At 42.2% G+C, this 9,218-nt stretch overlaps 1 non-coding gene across 1 annotated transcript; it reads left to right on the plus strand.

Moving 5' to 3' along the window:
* The first annotated feature begins 8,509 nt into the window (after window positions 1-8,509).
* Window positions 8,510-8,628, plus strand: LOC145405916 (5S ribosomal RNA). The gene has a single exon (XR_013898455.1). It is a non-coding gene; the product is annotated as a 5S ribosomal RNA (ribosomal RNA).
* Window positions 8,629-9,218: the final 590 nt, after the last annotated feature.

Genomic DNA, 9,218 nt, shown 5'->3' on the forward strand with positions numbered 1-9,218 from the left:
CAACTTAACCCGCCCCATCCCGACCACTTTTCCACCACTGACTCCCCCCAATCCCGACCATTTTAGGAAAAAATTTTTTTTGGCTCAAACCTTCGCTTTTGGTGAGAAACATCGAAAATTCATAGAGAAATCGCTCACCTGAGGTTTAAAATACTCATTACAGGTAGGAGCACCTCCTTACCTTACTGGGTTTTCTATCAGGCTGGCACCAAAGAAAACGAGTTCTATGGGAGGATAACTATTTCACACCACTCATAAATGGTATTTATTTATTTACTTGGTACAAATTTATATGTAGTACAAGAGTATATTGGTTTTCAAGCAGTACTATAGGCATTATAAGCTTTGTTTCACTCACTAATACCTGACCTTTTTTTGCCACATTACCTGATCATCATTTCTAACTGTTTCTTCCTCTAATGCTATGTAAAGGTTGTCCTCCTAGCAGACCCACAACATCCCAGCAAATGATACCTCACTTATTCAATAAGGTGAAAACTGACCTTCTCGAGAAAATCAAGGCTGCTCCTGCCGTATGCTTAACAACTGACTGCTGGACGTCCAACACAACAACTGACTACATGTCTGTAACTTGCCATTATGTAAATGACTAAGCTTGAATCAAATTTACTGGACTGCTTCAAGGTCAATGAACACCACACAGCTGAAAATCTGGCTAAAGAATTGAGATCAATAGCCATTGAAGGGGGTATCAGTGGCAAAATTGTGGCCTGTGTCACTGACAGTGCAGCTAATATAAAGAAGGCGGTTAGGGATGTACTACACTGGAATCACCTGAGGTGTTTTGCTCATATTTTAAATCTGATCGTAAGATATGGAATCCAACAGAAGCAGATTGAGGAGATCATCCAGAAAGTAAAAGGCATTACAGAATACACGTGTAGAAGCACTGTAGCCTTTGCTAAGCTTTGAGAGGTACAGCTGCAAATGGGACAGCCTCAACTGCGACTGAAACAAGACATAGCTACGCGTTGGAATTCCACTTATTACATGTTGAGACGCATCATTGAAGTCAAGGAACCTCTCATCTCCACACTGGCCATAGTGAATCCCCAGCTCCCGGCACTATCTCTGGAAGAGTGGGAAATTATTAATGAAGCATGTGAGGTCCTTCAACCCTTTGAGGAAGTGACTGTGGAGCTGAGTTCAGAAAGGTATGTACAAATTTCTATATGCATTTAATTTATTCATTATGTGATTCATGTTAATATAGCACGGAGTTGATGTTGTTGATCCCCAAGTGGTCTGGCCGAACCACCCCCTCCGCCACAAGAGTGGGATCGCACCCACGATCAGACTTGTCCTGAGAGGACCAAAAAGGGGAGGAAATAACATGTGCGCTATGCGCTTGCCACCCCTCTTATGCCGTGGGTTTTATGCACATGTCAACAGCTATCGCTACTTCTACTACTTCTGCTAGAAAACGCAAAAAGATGTTAGACAGAGGGGAGGAAGAAAAAGTGATAAAGAAGATTAAAGAGCGAATAGTCTAGTCAGGGGGAGAGAGAGAGTGGGAGGGGATAGTGAGTTAATAAGTGATGATTGCATAAGTATACAATTTGCAATAAGAGAATAAAACTGTATAGTAAACAATATAATTTTACATAATTATAGTAGCCTACATGTCTTCCTATTTCAGGTTTGTGACAGGCTCTAAAGCCATCCTGATGGCACAAGGGCTCCAGAGGGCTACTGCACACCGGCAGAGAAATTCGTCCACCCACCAGCCAGTCCGTGAGATGACTAACATCCTTATGGCGGAATTGCATAAACGATTTGGGGGAATTGAGCAGGTAAACGTCCTAGCAGAGGCTGCACTCTTGGATCCCAGGTTCAAGAAACATGCATTCATTCATGAGAAACACGCAGAGAATGCCGTGACGAGGGTAGTAGACAAAGTTGCAGCTGCATCAAGGGTAGCAAGACCACCGCCAATAGCAACACCCAGCACAGAGGAGAGGGAAGATGAACCATCCTCCATTCCTCCTACGGATACAGTTCCTCTTGTCTGGGCACATTTTGAGGAGCGAGTCACCAGCCTGAGGCCAGGGACCCAAAATCCCATAACTGAGGCAACGTTGGAGGTTAAAGGATGCCTTTCTGAGCAGCTCATACCCCGAACAGCCGACCCCCTGGAATGGTGGAGATCTCATGCCCTAGTTTTTAAGAACACTTGTGCAGTTATGAAGACTAGGCTCTACGTTGTTGCTATTTCAGTCCCATCAGAGCGCATCTTTTCAAAGACAGGACAAATCATAACTGATAGGAGAAACAGACTTAGCCCTGGAAAGGTCCGTGAACTTGTTTTTTTAAATGCTAATTTGTAAAGAGAGTATATTATGAAATGTATGGAGAGTGAAAGACTGAGAGTGAGGTGTGAGGGATTAGTAGTAGGGGGAGACCAAGAATGAGGTGGAGGGATGGAGTGAGGAGGAATATGAGGGCGAGTGGGTTTGAGTGGGAGGAAGGTCATGTCTGTCGGGAGAAAGGTTGGTTTAGAGACGATTCAGTTTTGGTTACCCCATTGAGGATAATGGCGTCGGCCAATAGATAGAAAGATAGAATTTAACTGCCACAGTTTAATGGAGTATGTTTATTTTTGCTCTAAATATGTCATTTATTCAATTTGTTTAACGGAATAGTAAAGTTTTTTTTTTTATTTATGTAATATAAGTGTTTCATTCTTTACCCCGATAATTAAAATTTTCTTGCATCAGGTCCACAGTTGAACGCTAGTCAATAATGAATAGGAGGGAGTTGACAACATTCAATGATTAACCCAGTGTTGAGCGAGCGAGCTATGCTCTCTCACCCAACACCGACTTGCTCGGCTAGTCGGCTGGCAGAAGTAACGGTTGCTGCAGCCAAGCTACTGACTTGGCGAATCGAGTGACTCAACTACCCGATTCTCTTCGGTGAGTGACTCATAAAAACTCGAGTCACCAAAGTGAATCGAGTTTTCCATCTCTAGTCACTTGACTAACAGGGACTCTCAGTGATCCACAGCCCATCACAGGTCGAAAGTAAGAGTAGTGACTGTTAACTCAGGGTTATCTGTGCAGATCCTAATCTGTGCTTATATTGCTTTCTTTGCATTGAGGAGATTGAAAAATATATAAGACGGGTGTCTTAGATATAAGGGGACTACACAGTGCACAGTGTGGATGTGCAAAGCACAGAGTGGATGTTTAGGGGTGGTGCAGCAGCCTTGCCTGGCGCTTTTTAGGTAGGCAGCAGTCAATCAGGCCCTAGCTCTGTTCACTCCACTGAGACAAGGAACTCTCCCATGTGGGACAAGTACACAAGTTTTGTCCTGAAGCAGTGACCCCTGGTACATTTTAAAAATCCCGATGGTGGTCACTTGATTAACAGGGACCCTCAGTGATCCACAGCCCATCACAGGTCGAAAGTGAGAGTAGTGACCGTTAACTCAGGGTTATCTGCGCAGATCCTAATCTGTGCTTACTGTATATTACCTCATTTGCTTTGGGTAAATCGAAAAATGTATAACGACGTGACGTGACGCTATGTTAAGTTTACAGGGTGTCCTGTAAACATGAGGGGACTGCACAGTGTGGATGTTTAGGGTGGTGCAGCAGCCTTGCCTGGCGCTTTTAAGGTAGGCAGCAGTCAATCAGGCCCTAGCTCCGTTCCCTCCACTGAGACAATGAACTCTCCCATATGGGACAAGTACACAAGTTTCATCCTGAAGCAGTGACCCCTGGTATATTAAAAAACATCCCGATGGTGGTCGCTTGACTAACAGGGATCCTCAGTGATCCACAGCCCATCACAGGTCGAAAGTAAGAGTAGTGACCGGTAACTCAAGGTTATCTGTGCAGGTCCTAATCTGTGCTTATATTGCTTTGTTTGCACTAAATAAATTTAAAAATGTATAATAACGTGACGCAACACTATGTGTGGGGACGTTGTTTATGGGGTGTCTTGTAGACAAAAGGGGCTTGAACTTACATGTACCGTAGCTATAATAGCAAGTTATTCGGACAGAAAAAGAGTCAGCTGAGGATTCTCGTGCAAATACTTGTCTAATTTGTTTTTGAATGTCTCAGTTGAAATACTGTTCATGGTATCTGAGGGTAATCTGTTCCAGATATTTACAACTTTGTTAAAGAAGAGGTATTTTGCTTCGTGGGATTGGAATCGCTTTCCCATAATTTTGCAGCCATTACTTCTGGTTTGACTCGACCGGTCTATATCAAAATATTTATTCATGTCTAAGTTGTCATATCCCTTCATGATTTTGAAAACTTCAATAAGGTCCCCTCTTAACCTGCGCTTCGTTAGGCTAAATAATTTAAATACTTCAAGGCGTTCCCCATGTGGTTTGTTTCTAAGTCGTGGAATCATTTTTGTGATTCTTCGCTGAATTTTCTCTAATTTTTCAATGTCCTTTCTGTAGTACGGAGACCAAAATTACACACAATACTCAAGATGGGGGAGCACTAGCGATTTGTACAAGGCAAGTATGACTTTTTCCTATTTAAACTCGAAAGTTCTTGCAAGAAAACCCACCAGCTTGTTTGCAATTTTAACTGCCTCGGTACACTGGTTGCTTGGTTTTAGGTCATTTGATATTATCACACCAAGATCCTTTTCACTGTCTGTACCTGATAACTGAATATTGTTCATTTTGTAATTCGCATGGACGTTGTTACTTCCAGTATGAAATACTTTACATTTTTCTATGTTGAATTTCATTTGCCATTTTTCTGCCCAGCTTGCTAAAGTATTAAGGTCATTTTGTACCTGCTATCACTGTAATTTTGAAGTGACTTTACTGGTTATTTTAGTATCATCTGCAAATTTGGATACTTTACAATTTAGACCCTCATCAATATCGTTTATATAGATCTATCTATCTATCTATATACCTAGGCTGCTTCCCCCAAGGAAAGGGAGGTAGCCGAGACAGGACGACTCACTCTCCATTTACTCATCCATTCAAACACATTTCTTTGCATCTTAGCCCCAAAGGGGAGAACGGACAGATCCTCACTGCATCACACCGCACAAGGGTCAACTGCGCAATGCAATCAGTGACATCCACAGCAGGGCCCGACAGCAGAACTGGTTTACCCCTGCCACATCATAACAGACCCATCCCCTTACCCACACCTGACCTGACTAGCTGATCAGACCAAAAGCGGGAGAATATCCCCTCAGGGCTGCGTCATCACTTATTCATTCACAATTTCTCTCCATTTATTTCTGTCACGCACAGCCACTCTTCCTTGCTCAACAGACATCCCTCTCGCATCCAGCGCTCTCTTCACACTGTCCATCCATCCTATTCGTGGTCTTCCTCTCAGTCTTACACCTCTCACATCATATCTAGTTATCTTTTTCACCATCGCTCATTATCCATTCTCTCCATATGCCCAAACCATCGCAACACCCTCTGCTCAACTCTACCAGCCATCTCCCGAACAACACCAGTTCTCCTTCGCACTTCATCATTTCGCACTCGATCCATACGCGTCACTCCACACATACTCCTCAGACATCTCATCTCCATTACATTCAAACTTTTCCTCTCTGCTACACCCATATTCCATGTTTCAGCCCCATATAATGCAGTCGGTACCACAACACCCTCACACAGCCTTCTCTTTACATCCATTCTAAGCGAACGACATCTAAACACTTTTTTCATTCCTCCCAGCACCTTTCCTACTTCATTTATTGTAAACTTCACTTCTGCATCTATTCTTCCATCCACAGCAACATGTGATCCTAGATATTTAAAACACTCTACCTCCTCAAGCAACTCGCCATTCAAAACTATATTCATCCCCCTACAATCTACCAACCTCGTACACTTCGTCACTTTACTCTTATTCTCATTTACTTTCAATTTCCTCCTTTCACACACCCTTCCAAACTCCTCTACCAACTGTCTCAATCCCTCCTCTGGATCAGCCACCAGTGCAGTATCATCTGCAAACAGCAGCTGCTTCAGATTCCACTCTCCACCATCAACATTCACCAGACTCAGACCTCCACCTAAAACTCTTGCATTAACCTCCTTTACTACACCATCCATGTAAATATTAAACAACCAAGGCGACATCACACATCCCTGTCGCAGCCCCCACTCTCACGGGAAACCAGTCACTCACAGCATTTCCCACTCTTACACATGCTCTACTATTTACATAAAAACTTTTCACCCCTTTTAGTAACCTACCATCAAGTCCATACAATCTTAAAACAGTCCACAAAGCCTCCCTATCAATTCTATCATACGCTTTCTCTAAATCCATGAATGCCCAAAACACATCCTTGCCTTTCGATAAATACTTTTCACATACTTGTCTCACAGCAAACACCTGATCCACGCATCCCCTCCCTCTCCTAAAGCCACACTGCTCCTCACAAATCACTCCCTCTGTTTCCCTCTCTAACTCTCATAATTAACAATCTACCATACACCTTACCTACAACACTCATCAGACTTATACCCCTAAAGTTAGTACATTCATACTTATCACCCTTGCCTTTATAGAACGGGACCACACAGGCACTTGCCCAGTCAATTGACACCATACCTTTCACAAAGCACACATTCAACAATCTTACTAACCAGTCAACAATAGTCACTCCAACACCCTTCAGGGATTCCACAGCACACCCATCCATACCCGCAGCTTTCCCTGTTTTCATCTCCTTTACTGCTTTCTCCACTTCCTCTTTCGTGATCAAAGAATCATTCAACTCTCCCAACACATTTATCCCTTGCACCCTTCCATCCGTCACAATCTCAGCCACCCTTTCCTCCTCTACATTTAACAATCTTTCAAAATACTCTGCCCATCTCTTCCTTACTGCATCTATCTCAATTAACATCTTTCCATCCTCTGCTTTTACTCGTTCTTCCTTCCCAGGCTCTCTCTTTTGCACTCTTTTCACCTCCTTCCAAAACATTATCTTATTCTGTTGAAAATTCTCTGTCAGCCACCTACCACACCTCTCATCTGCTGCCACTTTAGCATCACGCACAGCCCTTCTCGCCCTATTCCTCTTTTCCTTATGCCTTTCATATGACATCTCATCCTTCCTCAGCAGCCACACTTCATATGCACGTCTCTTCTCAGCCACAGCCATACTTACTTCCTCGCACCACCATTCCCTTCCTTTTCTTACACCACCACCCACACGTCTCACACCACACACCTCTTCTGCATGCCCCACCGCAGCACCCTTAAACAACTGCCATTCCTCCTCCACGCTGCCATTTTCCCGATCTTTCACTGCGTTCCACTCATCTTTCAATTTCTCCTGATACTCTATCTTTTTCTCTCTTTTATCCAACTCACTCACTTTCAAAACCTCCCTGCCACACCTAACCCTCCTAGCTCTCACCCATCTCTTACCTACTCTTAACTTTCCCTCCACCAGGCAGTGGTCAGACATACCTCCATCCTCCCCTCTCAGAACTCTTACATCCAACAATCTTCCTATTACATTCCTAGACACAACCACATAGTCCATCAAAGCTCTGTCAACAACCCTTCCACCCTCCTGTCTCACCCATGTATACTTATAAATAGCTTTCTTCTCAAAGAGCGTATTTCCAATCACCATGTCTCGCTTAACACACATCCCTATCATTCGTTCCCCATTTTCATTTCTTCCAGGCATACCATGCATACCAACTACACCTTCAACTGCTACATTTCCCACTCTAGCATTCAGATCTCCCATCATTACCACATTCACATTCGCTCCAAAACTCTGCAGACACTCAATATCATTCCAGAAAGACTCCCTCTCTTCTTCATCCCTTTCATTACCAGGCCCATATGCACTCACAAACACCCACAACTCTCGTTCAAATTTCGCTTTCACCCACATCACTCTCGATGACACCTCCTTCCATTCAATCACACACTGCTGTACTTCCGAACTCACTAACAAGGCCACACCTTCTCTTGCTCTTCCTCTATCAACACCTGGCAATCTTCCATTCACACTTCCAAACATAGACTCACCCTTCCCTTTCATCTTCGTTTCACTCAAAGCTAACACATACAACTTTCTTCTCACAAACATTCTCCCAATCTCCTCCCTTTTAGCCTCAATCGTACTACATCCACGCACATTCATACACCCAATCTTCAGGGTACGTGGATAACTCCATCCCCCATCCCTTTCTCTGGCCTGTCTCTTTTTAGGAACTAAAAAACAGAGGAGGGGGTCCCTTGTCCCCTCACCCCGCCCCTTTTAGTCGCCTTTTACGACATGCAGGGAATACGGTGGCAGTATTCTTCCTAACACAACCTGGCCGCAGAGTAGTAGTACCACCCCTTAGTGCGGCCAGATTGTCCCCCCCGCCAAAGGGGGGGACACAATATTATATATATATATATATATATATATATATATATATATATATATATATATATATATATATATATTATGTATAATATATCTATCTATCTATATATATATATATATATATATATTTCGCAACGGCCATACCACGTTGAATACACCGCTTCCCATCCGATCAGCGAAGTTAAGCAACGTTGGGTCTGGTTAGTACTTGGATGGGTGACCGCCTGGGAACACCAGATGCTGTTGGCTTAACGTTCTCCCTACGTGTCAAGTGGGGTTGGTGGAGGATTAGTGCCCCTCCCTGTAAAACAATTAACTCTAAGCCCTTGGCCACCCCGTTCGGGATACATGGCGTCTGGCAATGAATGAATGTTGAATATATATATATATTATATTATATTTTATATATATATTATATTATATTTTATATATATATATATATATATATATATATATATATTATATTTGTTTATATATATATATATATATATATATATATCTATCTATATATCTATCTATATATATATATATATATATATATATATATATATATATTATATTTGTTTATATATATATATATATATATATATTATATTTGTTTATATATATATATATATATATATATATATATATATATATATATATATATATATATATATATATATTATCTTTGTGCATATATATATATATATATATATATATATATATATATATATATTGCCAGATGCCTCAATCCCGTTTGGGGTGGCCAGAAACAAATCGCCTCCAAGTCGCCCTGTCCTCCGCCATTTCACTGCTCTGCTCGCAACTCACACACCCCTCTCTCATATACCTCTCCA

The sequence above is a fragment of the Coenobita brevimanus genome, chromosome 68 (assembly GCF_032717465.1).
Source record: "Coenobita brevimanus isolate Jiangsu-jjx chromosome 68, ASM3271746v2, whole genome shotgun sequence".
Classification (NCBI taxonomy): domain Eukaryota; kingdom Metazoa; phylum Arthropoda; class Malacostraca; order Decapoda; family Coenobitidae; genus Coenobita; species Coenobita brevimanus.